An 8664-nucleotide genomic window follows, 5' to 3' on the forward strand; every position below is an offset into this window, starting at 1 on the left:
TCACTGCCTCCATCACTTCCTCCCTGATCCAAGCCACCATACTTCTGCTTACCATTCCAGTGACTTCCTAAATGGTCTCCTACAGCCTCTCTTATCTCTGCAGCAAAGTGATCTTTTAAAAACATAAATTTAAAAAATAAATTTAAAAAATAAAACATAAATTTGACTGTATCATTTTTCTTCATAAAACTGTCCAATGCATCCCATCACACTTAGAATGAAATCCAAAGCCCTCTGATCTACCAGACCCTATACCATCTGAGACCACCAACTACCCAGTATCATTTCCTAACACTTCAAATTATTACCCCAGCAATCTCCAAACTATAGCACACTAGCCTTTTTACACTTCCTTGAAAAGGGCAAACTGATTCTCACCCCAGAGTCTTCGCATTAGTACTCTCTCTCACCACTTGAAAATGCATCACATCGGCCTGGCATGTTCCTTATCATTCAGCTCTCTTTATGCTCAAGGGTTACCTCAGAGAAACCTTACCTGACAACCTATCTAAAAGAACCACCAAACCCACCACACCACTCACGATCCTCTCATACTATTTTCTTCACAGCACTGAGATAATATCTGAAATCATATTATTTATTAGTTTATTGTCTAGAGTGTAAATTCCATGAGAACAGGGCCTTTGTCTTATTCACTGCTCAATCCCGAGTCCTGGTATAATACATGGCATTCAATAGGGCTCATTAATTATTTGTTGTTGAGCGAACAAAATTACCTAACTGGTCTAATCTATCTTATATTTTTATCTTGTGCGTAACTGAATTTGCTTTCCTACTTTTGGATTTATATCACATTCATGATTACCAGGCTTATTCTTCCTAGAACAGAGAGCTAAAGCAGTTTAAAGACTGTTAAAACAAGCTATACTATACTAATGCCTTTAATTCCTTTCTATAATTAGCCCTGTCAGCAACTTGTCCAGTTATTTTTCTTTGACTATAACTTCCATTATCCTCTTTCTATGTTATCAGAATTTTCAATGTACTACTTATCATAAATGCTATTGATAAAGATGGACAGACATGCCAAGAAAGTTATAACAATTTTTTTTTATATTGCAAGTAACACAAGTTTAGGGCTGTGTTTTTTTTTTTTTTTTTTAAGATTTTATTTATCAGAGCCAGAGAGACCACATGCAGTGGGAGCAGGGGAGCAGCAGGCAGAAGGAGAAGCAGACTCCCCACTGAGCAAGGAGCCCGATGCATGACTCGATCCCAAGACTGTGGGATCACGACCCGAGTCAAAGGCAGATGCTTAACTGAGACACCCAGGCATCCCTGGGGTTTGTTTGTTTGTTTTAGATAAAGAAAAAAGAAAAAGTAAAGAAAAAGAAAAACAGAGAAAAGCAAATATTTAAAAAAACAAATTCAGGGGCACCTAGGTGGCGCAGCGGTTAAGCATCTGCCTCCGGCTCAGGGCGTGATCCCGGCGTTATGGGATCGAGCCCCACATCAGGCTCCTCCGCTATGAGCCTGCTTCTTCCTCTCCCACTCCCCCTGCTTGTGTTCCTTCTCTCGCTGGCTGTCTCTGTCTCTGTCGAGTAAATAAATAAAATCTTTTAAAAAATAAATTAAAAGATAAATAAATAAATAAATAAAAATAAATAAATAAAAAACAAGTTCACAGGCAAGTGATGAAGGTCAACACCAAGAGCAACAAGTGATGTTGATAGTACATACTCTAACCCCAGTCTACTAATGAGAAAAATATTAAATCCCAACTGAGGGACATGTTATAAAATACTGACTAGTACTCCCCAAAACTGTCAAGGTTATCAAAAATGAAGTCTGCGCTCTCTTTTGTCAGGCGCGTGGCACTGGCAGGATGAGCAAGTGCTGCAGTCTCATACTGCAAGGAAGTTCCATTGCCACCGACTGAGATACAAGTGACATGATAAACAGTATAAGAAAGATCATTTCGGCACAGTCCTGAAGACCAACCCTTTTGGAAGCGTTTCCCATGCAAAGGGAATCGTGCTAGAAAAAGTAGGGGTTAGGGGCGCCTGGGTGGCACAGCGGTTGGGCGTCTGCCTTCGGCTCAGGGCATGATCCCATCGGTATGGGATCGAGCCCCACATCAGGCTCCTCCTCTATGAGCCTGCTTCTTCCTCTCCCACTCCCCCTGCTTGTGGTTCCCTCTCTTGCTGGCTGTCTCTATCTCTGTCAAATAAATAAATAAAATCTTAAAAAAAAAAAAAAAAAGAAAAAGAAAAAGTAGGGGTTGAAGCCAAGCACCCAAATTTTGCCATCAGGAAGTGTGTCGGGGTCCAGCTGATCAAGAATGGCAAAAAAAAAAAATCAGTCTTTGTACCCAATGATGGTTGTTTGAATTTTATTCAGAAAAATGATGAGGTTCTAGTTGTTGGATTTGGTTGTAAACGTCATGCTGTCAGTGACATTCCTGGAGTTTACTTTAAGGTTGTCAAAATAGCCAGCGTCTCTCTTTTGGCCTTACACAAAGGCAAGAAGGAAAAAACCAAGACCATAACTTTGGATGGTGAAAACCTGACATAATGAATTTTCATATGCCAAAAAAGAGTCTGAGAAACTATTATAACCAAGAAGATCCCAAAGAGACATAATTACCGAAAGTACTGTGGCTGTGTAATAGACAGTTCTGAAAGGCAACGGCTTCATATGAACTCTGGAGATGCCTTGGAAGATAAAGCAACCCCCTTTGTTTCCAATGAAGCTACAAACATCTTGATAATACATCCATTGTTTGTTTTCACTTTTTCCCTACCTCACTTCCTTTTCCTCCCTCACACCTTCTTCCCTGGAATTTCAAACATTAATACAGCATTAGTATAGCAGCATTATCTACAATAGCCAAATTATGGAAACAGCCCAAGGATCCACCAACTGATGAATGGATAAAGAAGATGTGTTATACACACACACACCATGGAAAATTAGTCATAAAAAAACGAATGAAATCTTGCCATTTGCAACAACATGGATGGAGCTAGAGAGTAGAATGCTAAGTGAAATAAGCCAGAGAAAGAAAAATACCATATGATTTCACTCGTATGTGGAATTTAAGAAACAACAAATGAGGGGTGCCTGGCTGGCTCAGTCTGTGGGGCATGCGACTCTTGATCTCGGGGTTGAGTTCGAGCCCCACACTGGATATAGAAATTACTTAAATAAATATTAAGGAAAAAAAGAAACAAAACAAATGAGCAAAGGGGGGAAAAGAGAGAGGCAGGCAAACCAAGGAACAAACTCCTAACTATAGAGAACAAGCTGATGGATACCAGGAGGGAGGGAGGTAGGGGGATGGGGATAAATTATGAGAATTAAGAAGTACACTTGTTTTTTCGGGGCACCTGGGTGGCACAGCGGTTAAGCGACTGCCTTAGGCTCAGGGCATGATCCTGGAGTCCTGGGATCAAGCCCCACATCAGGCTCCCAGGGGAGCAGGGAGCCTGCTTCTTCCTCTCCCACTCCCCCTGCTTGTGTGCCCTCTCTTGCTGGCTGTCTCTCTCTCTCTGTTAAATAAATAAATAAATAAAGAGTGCACTTGTTGTGATGAGCTCCAGGTATTGTATGAAGTGCTGAATCATTATATTGTACACTTGAAACTAATATTACACTGTATGTTAACTAAATGGGATTTTTTTTAAGATTTTGTTTTTAAGTAATCTCTACAACCAATGTGGGGCTCAAACTCACAACCCCAAGACCAAGAGACGCATGTTCTGCCAAATGAGCTAGCCAGGCACCCCACCTAACTGGAATTTAAATAAAAACTTTAAAAAAATAATAAATATAAAGCATTAGTACATTAAAAAAAAAAAAAAAAGTATTGTGGTATCCTGAATGGAATCCTGGAATAGAAAAAGGACATTAAGCTAAGTGAAATAAGTCAAGCAGAGAAAGACAATTATCATATGATTTCTCTCATCTATGGAACATAAGAACTAGGATGATCGGTAGGGGAAGAAAGGGATAAAGAAAGGGGGNAGGGGGTGTAATCAGAAGGGGGAATGAAGCATGAGAGACTACAGACTCTGAGAAACAAACTGAGGGCTTCAGAGGGGAGGGGGGTGGGGGAATGGGATAGACCGGTGATGGAGTAAGGAGGGCACGTATTGCATGGTGCACTGGGTGTTATACGCAACTAATGAATCATCCAACTTTACATCGGAAACCAGGGATGTACTGTATGGTGACTAACATAATATAATAAAAAAAATTTTTTAAAAAAAAGAAAAGGACATTAAGGGCGCCTGGATGGCTCTCAGTTGGGCGTCTGCCTTCAGTTCAGGTCATGATCCCAGGGTTCTGGGATTGAGTTCCACATCAGGCTACCTGCAAGGCCAGGAGCCTGCTTCTCCCTCTGCCTGCTGCTCCCCCTGCTTGTGCTCTCTCGCGCTTTCTCTGTCAAATAAATAAAAATCTTAAAAAAAAAAAAAAGGAAGAAGAAAGAAAAAGAAAAAGGACATTAGATAAAAACAAAGAAATCTGATTACTATGGACTTTAGTTAATCACATTGTATCAGTATTTATTGGTTCATTCTTTATAACACATATACTATACTAACATAAGATGTTAACACGGAAAACTGGGGGTTGGATGGGTGTATGGGAACTCTATATCATCTTTGCGGTTTTTCTATAAATCTAAACTGTTCTAAAAAATGTTTGTTTTTTAATTAAATTCATCCAAAAACCCTACCACTCAAATAAAATCAACATTAGTTTACATTTGATGTATACGATTTTAGACTTTTATGTAAATTTTAGACTTTTAGACCATATACGTACAGTCCTACAAAAACACAATCTTCCTACACATTTTACTTGACAAAATATATAATACGCTTTCCAAGTAATCAGTAGAAATCTATATTATGTCTACTAGCTACAAAGTATTATCCTCTATAAAAGTACCGCATTTATTTAACCAACCCTCTATTATTTAAGATTTAAGTTTTTCCAATTTTTAGCTATTATAAAAAAATACAATAAAAGCAACTCTTTAATAAACATCTTTCCAAATTTACGAATTAGTGCCTTAACCAAGAAAGGCTGCTGAGTCAAAGGGCATAGAGGTTTTGAATGCTTTCAAAACGTATAGCCAAAACACCCTTCAAAGAGGATGTTCACATGTAAATATCCACTAAGAGCAGTGTATGAGTGTGCCAATTTCCTCATTCCTATGCCAATACGATATTAACACTTTACTATGTACATCCAAATCTGGCCAGACTGGGGAGGGGGGAGGGAGTATTTGTGTTACTTGATTATAAGTGAAAAATAATGAACCTGTATCTTTATTGGTTATTTTTATTTCTCTATGTATGTGATCTACCTATTCACGTTATCTTTAGCCCATCTAGTAGATATTAAAGTCATTAAACTTGTTAAGTCCAACACATGGTGCAAAACTTCCCCCCCACACACAATCTGCCTGGCATTGCTCATCATTGGATACTCTACACCTGAAAAACTGCCTGGCACACAGTAAGCACTTAATAAATATGTTAAATACTGAGCGAATAAATGTCTTTTAACTTTACAATGTTTTTGCCAATTACAGGTTGTTTTATGCAGTAATTCAAACAATATCTGCCTTTATGGATTCTGCCTTTACAGTTATGCTCAGAACAGCTCATCCCAAGACCAGAAAAATGTTTACCCATTTTTTTTAAGGGGTAATTTTCTGACTTCACATTTTTTAAAAGATTTTATTTTTAAATAATCTCTATGCCCAGCGTGGGGCTTGAATTTACAATCCCGAGATCAAGAATGGCATGCTCTACCACCTGAGCCATGTGCCTGCTGACTTCACATTTTATTTTTAACTATTTAAATCACTTGGATGTTATTTTACTTACATTTTAAGGTAGGATTCCATTTTATTATTATTTTTCAAACAGCCAATTGTTCCAACACAATTTTGAAATTCTTTCTCAACTAATGTGAAAAACCACCTTTATAATACTAAATAGCTTTAAATATTTCTAAACTTATTATTCTCTACCACTGCTCTATTCCAAAGTTACTACTCATTGTTTTGATTATCATAGCTTTATTTGTATACTCACTAGTACAAATTCCCGCCCCACCACACACACACCACACACACACACACACACACACTACTCTTTCAAAACCTTTCTTACTTTACATTCTTCCTAATGAACTTTGGAATCATTCTGCCAAATTTTCAAAAGGCATTATGGTTGGAATTATGTGAAATTATCAGCCACAGAAGCTAACGCAACTTACTTAATTTCTGTCTCTATTTTCCTCTTTGGTAAAATAGAGATAATAGTACTCACCTCATAGCTTCGTTAACAAAACTAAATGAATTAAGACATATAAACTATTAACCTAGAAAGATTTTAACATAATTGTTCGAAAGTGGTAAGTATTGTTATAATGCTTACTCAAAAAATGTTTTCCAGACTGTGTTCCCACAAAATTCAAAGGCCCTTCAAGATACATCAAAGGGTAGCACACAAAATAAGGAGTGATATGAAAAATACATAATTAATGGCTGCTTCATTTCACTAAAGCCCTAACCCTTGAGAAAATGAAGGGCTGGAGTGGGAGCAGGACACCATGAAAAACATCAGAGGTCGGGGGCAAGGAAGGCTCAAAAATTTTACAAATATTGGCCCACCCAGTGGAGAGGACAACTTCTAGGTCTTTCTAGTTACAGCCTTTACGGAGCATCAGCAAATCCCTTAACTACTTGTTTCCCCCAGCTCCACAGAAATAGACAATACTACTTATCTAATTTCTTCCAGGAAACACACAGAGACTAGCCCTCTAAAAGCCAGAATACCCTTCAAACGACAGAGTATAAATGCAATCGATAAATATGGACAGATATGCCCAGAATATAAGACATTATCTCCAGGTTTCCCACATCACTGTAATGATGGGGGCGGGGGACACAGTGTGGGTTTTTCTTGTGGGGAGATGGGCTTGTCTCATTTCGTCCTTATTAATTCTTTTGTTATCTGCATGACACTGGGATTAGGTAGGGGTCACATACCAGAGGGTGGGATTTAAAAAATCCTACACAGAACTAATACGGAATGAGAAAGTGGAGGCCGAGAGTGGCAACAGGACTTGCTCATTAGAAAAGTAACCAAAGGCCTAGACCCCAGGTCCTCTAATTCCCAGACCACAGCTCATTCCACCACACCACACAGCCTCTCGCCGACGACTGCCACGCTTCGAGGTGGGAGGAGCAAAAGCAGACGGATCACGCCGCAGCAAGGACACTAGAGGAAACCACAGGTCGGCGCAGTCGACGGCACGTGACTGGCCACGCCTCTTCCCTACCTCCCTCCCCCTTCCCCGCGCCAGCAGCACGCGCTGCCAACCTCGTCATGTGACCTTCACGCGGCCCCAGCGCTCCCCCTGCTAGGCGACTCTTTCCAGCAGCCATTTTGCCGAGAACTTGTCGTCCGTGCTCACAGCGGGGCAGGACGCCACGAAAACCCGTGCCCAGATTTTGCAGACCGCACACGCGCTTCGAAAGAGCGCTCAGACCGTGAGGGCTGAGCCGAACCTCACTGAACACGTCGCACCCCGGGGCGCCGGGGAAAGCTGTGGGTGCGCCTCAGCCTGCGATTGGCTGTGGCGTCCACGTGATGCCACTGCCCCCCCATTTTCCCCTTCCCCCCCACAAAAACACCCAGACTCTTAACACTTTGCGCCAAGTACACGCCCCTGGGCGCGTGGGGACGAACGGGGCGCGTGGCAACCAAGGCGCCTGCGCGTACCTGCCAGGGCCGACCGGAACGGGCCCACGCGCCGCTCCGCTCACGGGTCCCGGAATCCTCGCGCTGCCGGACCACCCGGCTAGTCATTGGCTGCCAGGTTGGGTCACGTGTTCATCTCAGGCCCGCCCCTAACCGCTAATCACCTGGCACGGTGCTCGAAGCGGCGCCGAAAGTCGTTCGCACGCGGAAAGGGAGGGTAGTTAGAGGACCTCCTTTTTTGCCGCTTTGGGGTTACATTCATAAAAGGGAAACGAGAAAGCCAGGTCTCAAAACTAAGTAAGCTCACACCTACCGGTTTAACTTCGCGTGCCTCTCCAGGAGCCGGGAACCATCGCCCTTGGGCGCTCCCCGATGCACGCCGGGATACGTCTGGCGCCCCTCAGTGTGCTGCAGAGCATGCCGGGAAAAGCACCTCTCCCGATTTCCTGGCTCTCACCACCGGGGTGTTCCTTTCATGTCCCCTTGAAAGCCGGGTTCTTGGGCTGGGAGTGGGGCGGTTTGAGTAATTATGGGAGTGTCCCTGGATTTAACAGGTACTTTCAGTGCCCCTTCCCCCTCTTGTTCATCTGTGTGGTCTTGGGGAAATCGCTTAACCTTTCTTCATGAAGCAAGCATTTAGTGAGTGCCTATTGAGTGCCTTTGTGAATATGGCAAAAAAACAGCAAGAGAATTTGCCTACAATGAAACTATCAGCCTTTCATGGTTAGTGAAAAAGAATGCTAATTTAAATACAACTTAACTACAAGCCCCACTAGGAAGTGGGAATAATAAGTGGAGTTTCTCTTAGGATAGAAGACCAGACTTTTCATGGTAACCTTACTGCTATTGTTGGTGAAAGTGGGGGTGGAAGAAGCAGGAGGTATTTTAAAGGGTCCAGAGATGTGGCCCTATTATA

The 8664-nt window shown here is 41.8% G+C and overlaps 1 protein-coding gene across 2 annotated transcripts in view; it reads right to left on the reverse strand.

The window, feature by feature from the left end:
• LOC117795065 (MAX gene-associated protein-like) overlaps positions 1 to 8170 on the reverse strand; it is a 72416-nt gene extending 64246 nt beyond the window's left edge. Inside the window, exon 1 of one of the 2 annotated variants that reach the window (XM_034661126.1) lies at positions 8062 to 8170. The gene's annotated coding sequence lies outside the window, so the exon portion shown is untranslated. Of the gene's footprint in view, positions 1 to 7769; positions 7851 to 8061 lie in introns of those variants that run through there. The other variant, XM_034661124.1, reaches the window with a different exon arrangement.
• Between the last annotated feature and the right edge of the window lie 494 nt (positions 8171 to 8664).

Source organism: Ailuropoda melanoleuca, chromosome 5, assembly GCF_002007445.2.
Source record: "Ailuropoda melanoleuca isolate Jingjing chromosome 5, ASM200744v2, whole genome shotgun sequence".
Classification (NCBI taxonomy): Eukaryota; Metazoa; Chordata; class Mammalia; order Carnivora; family Ursidae; genus Ailuropoda; species Ailuropoda melanoleuca.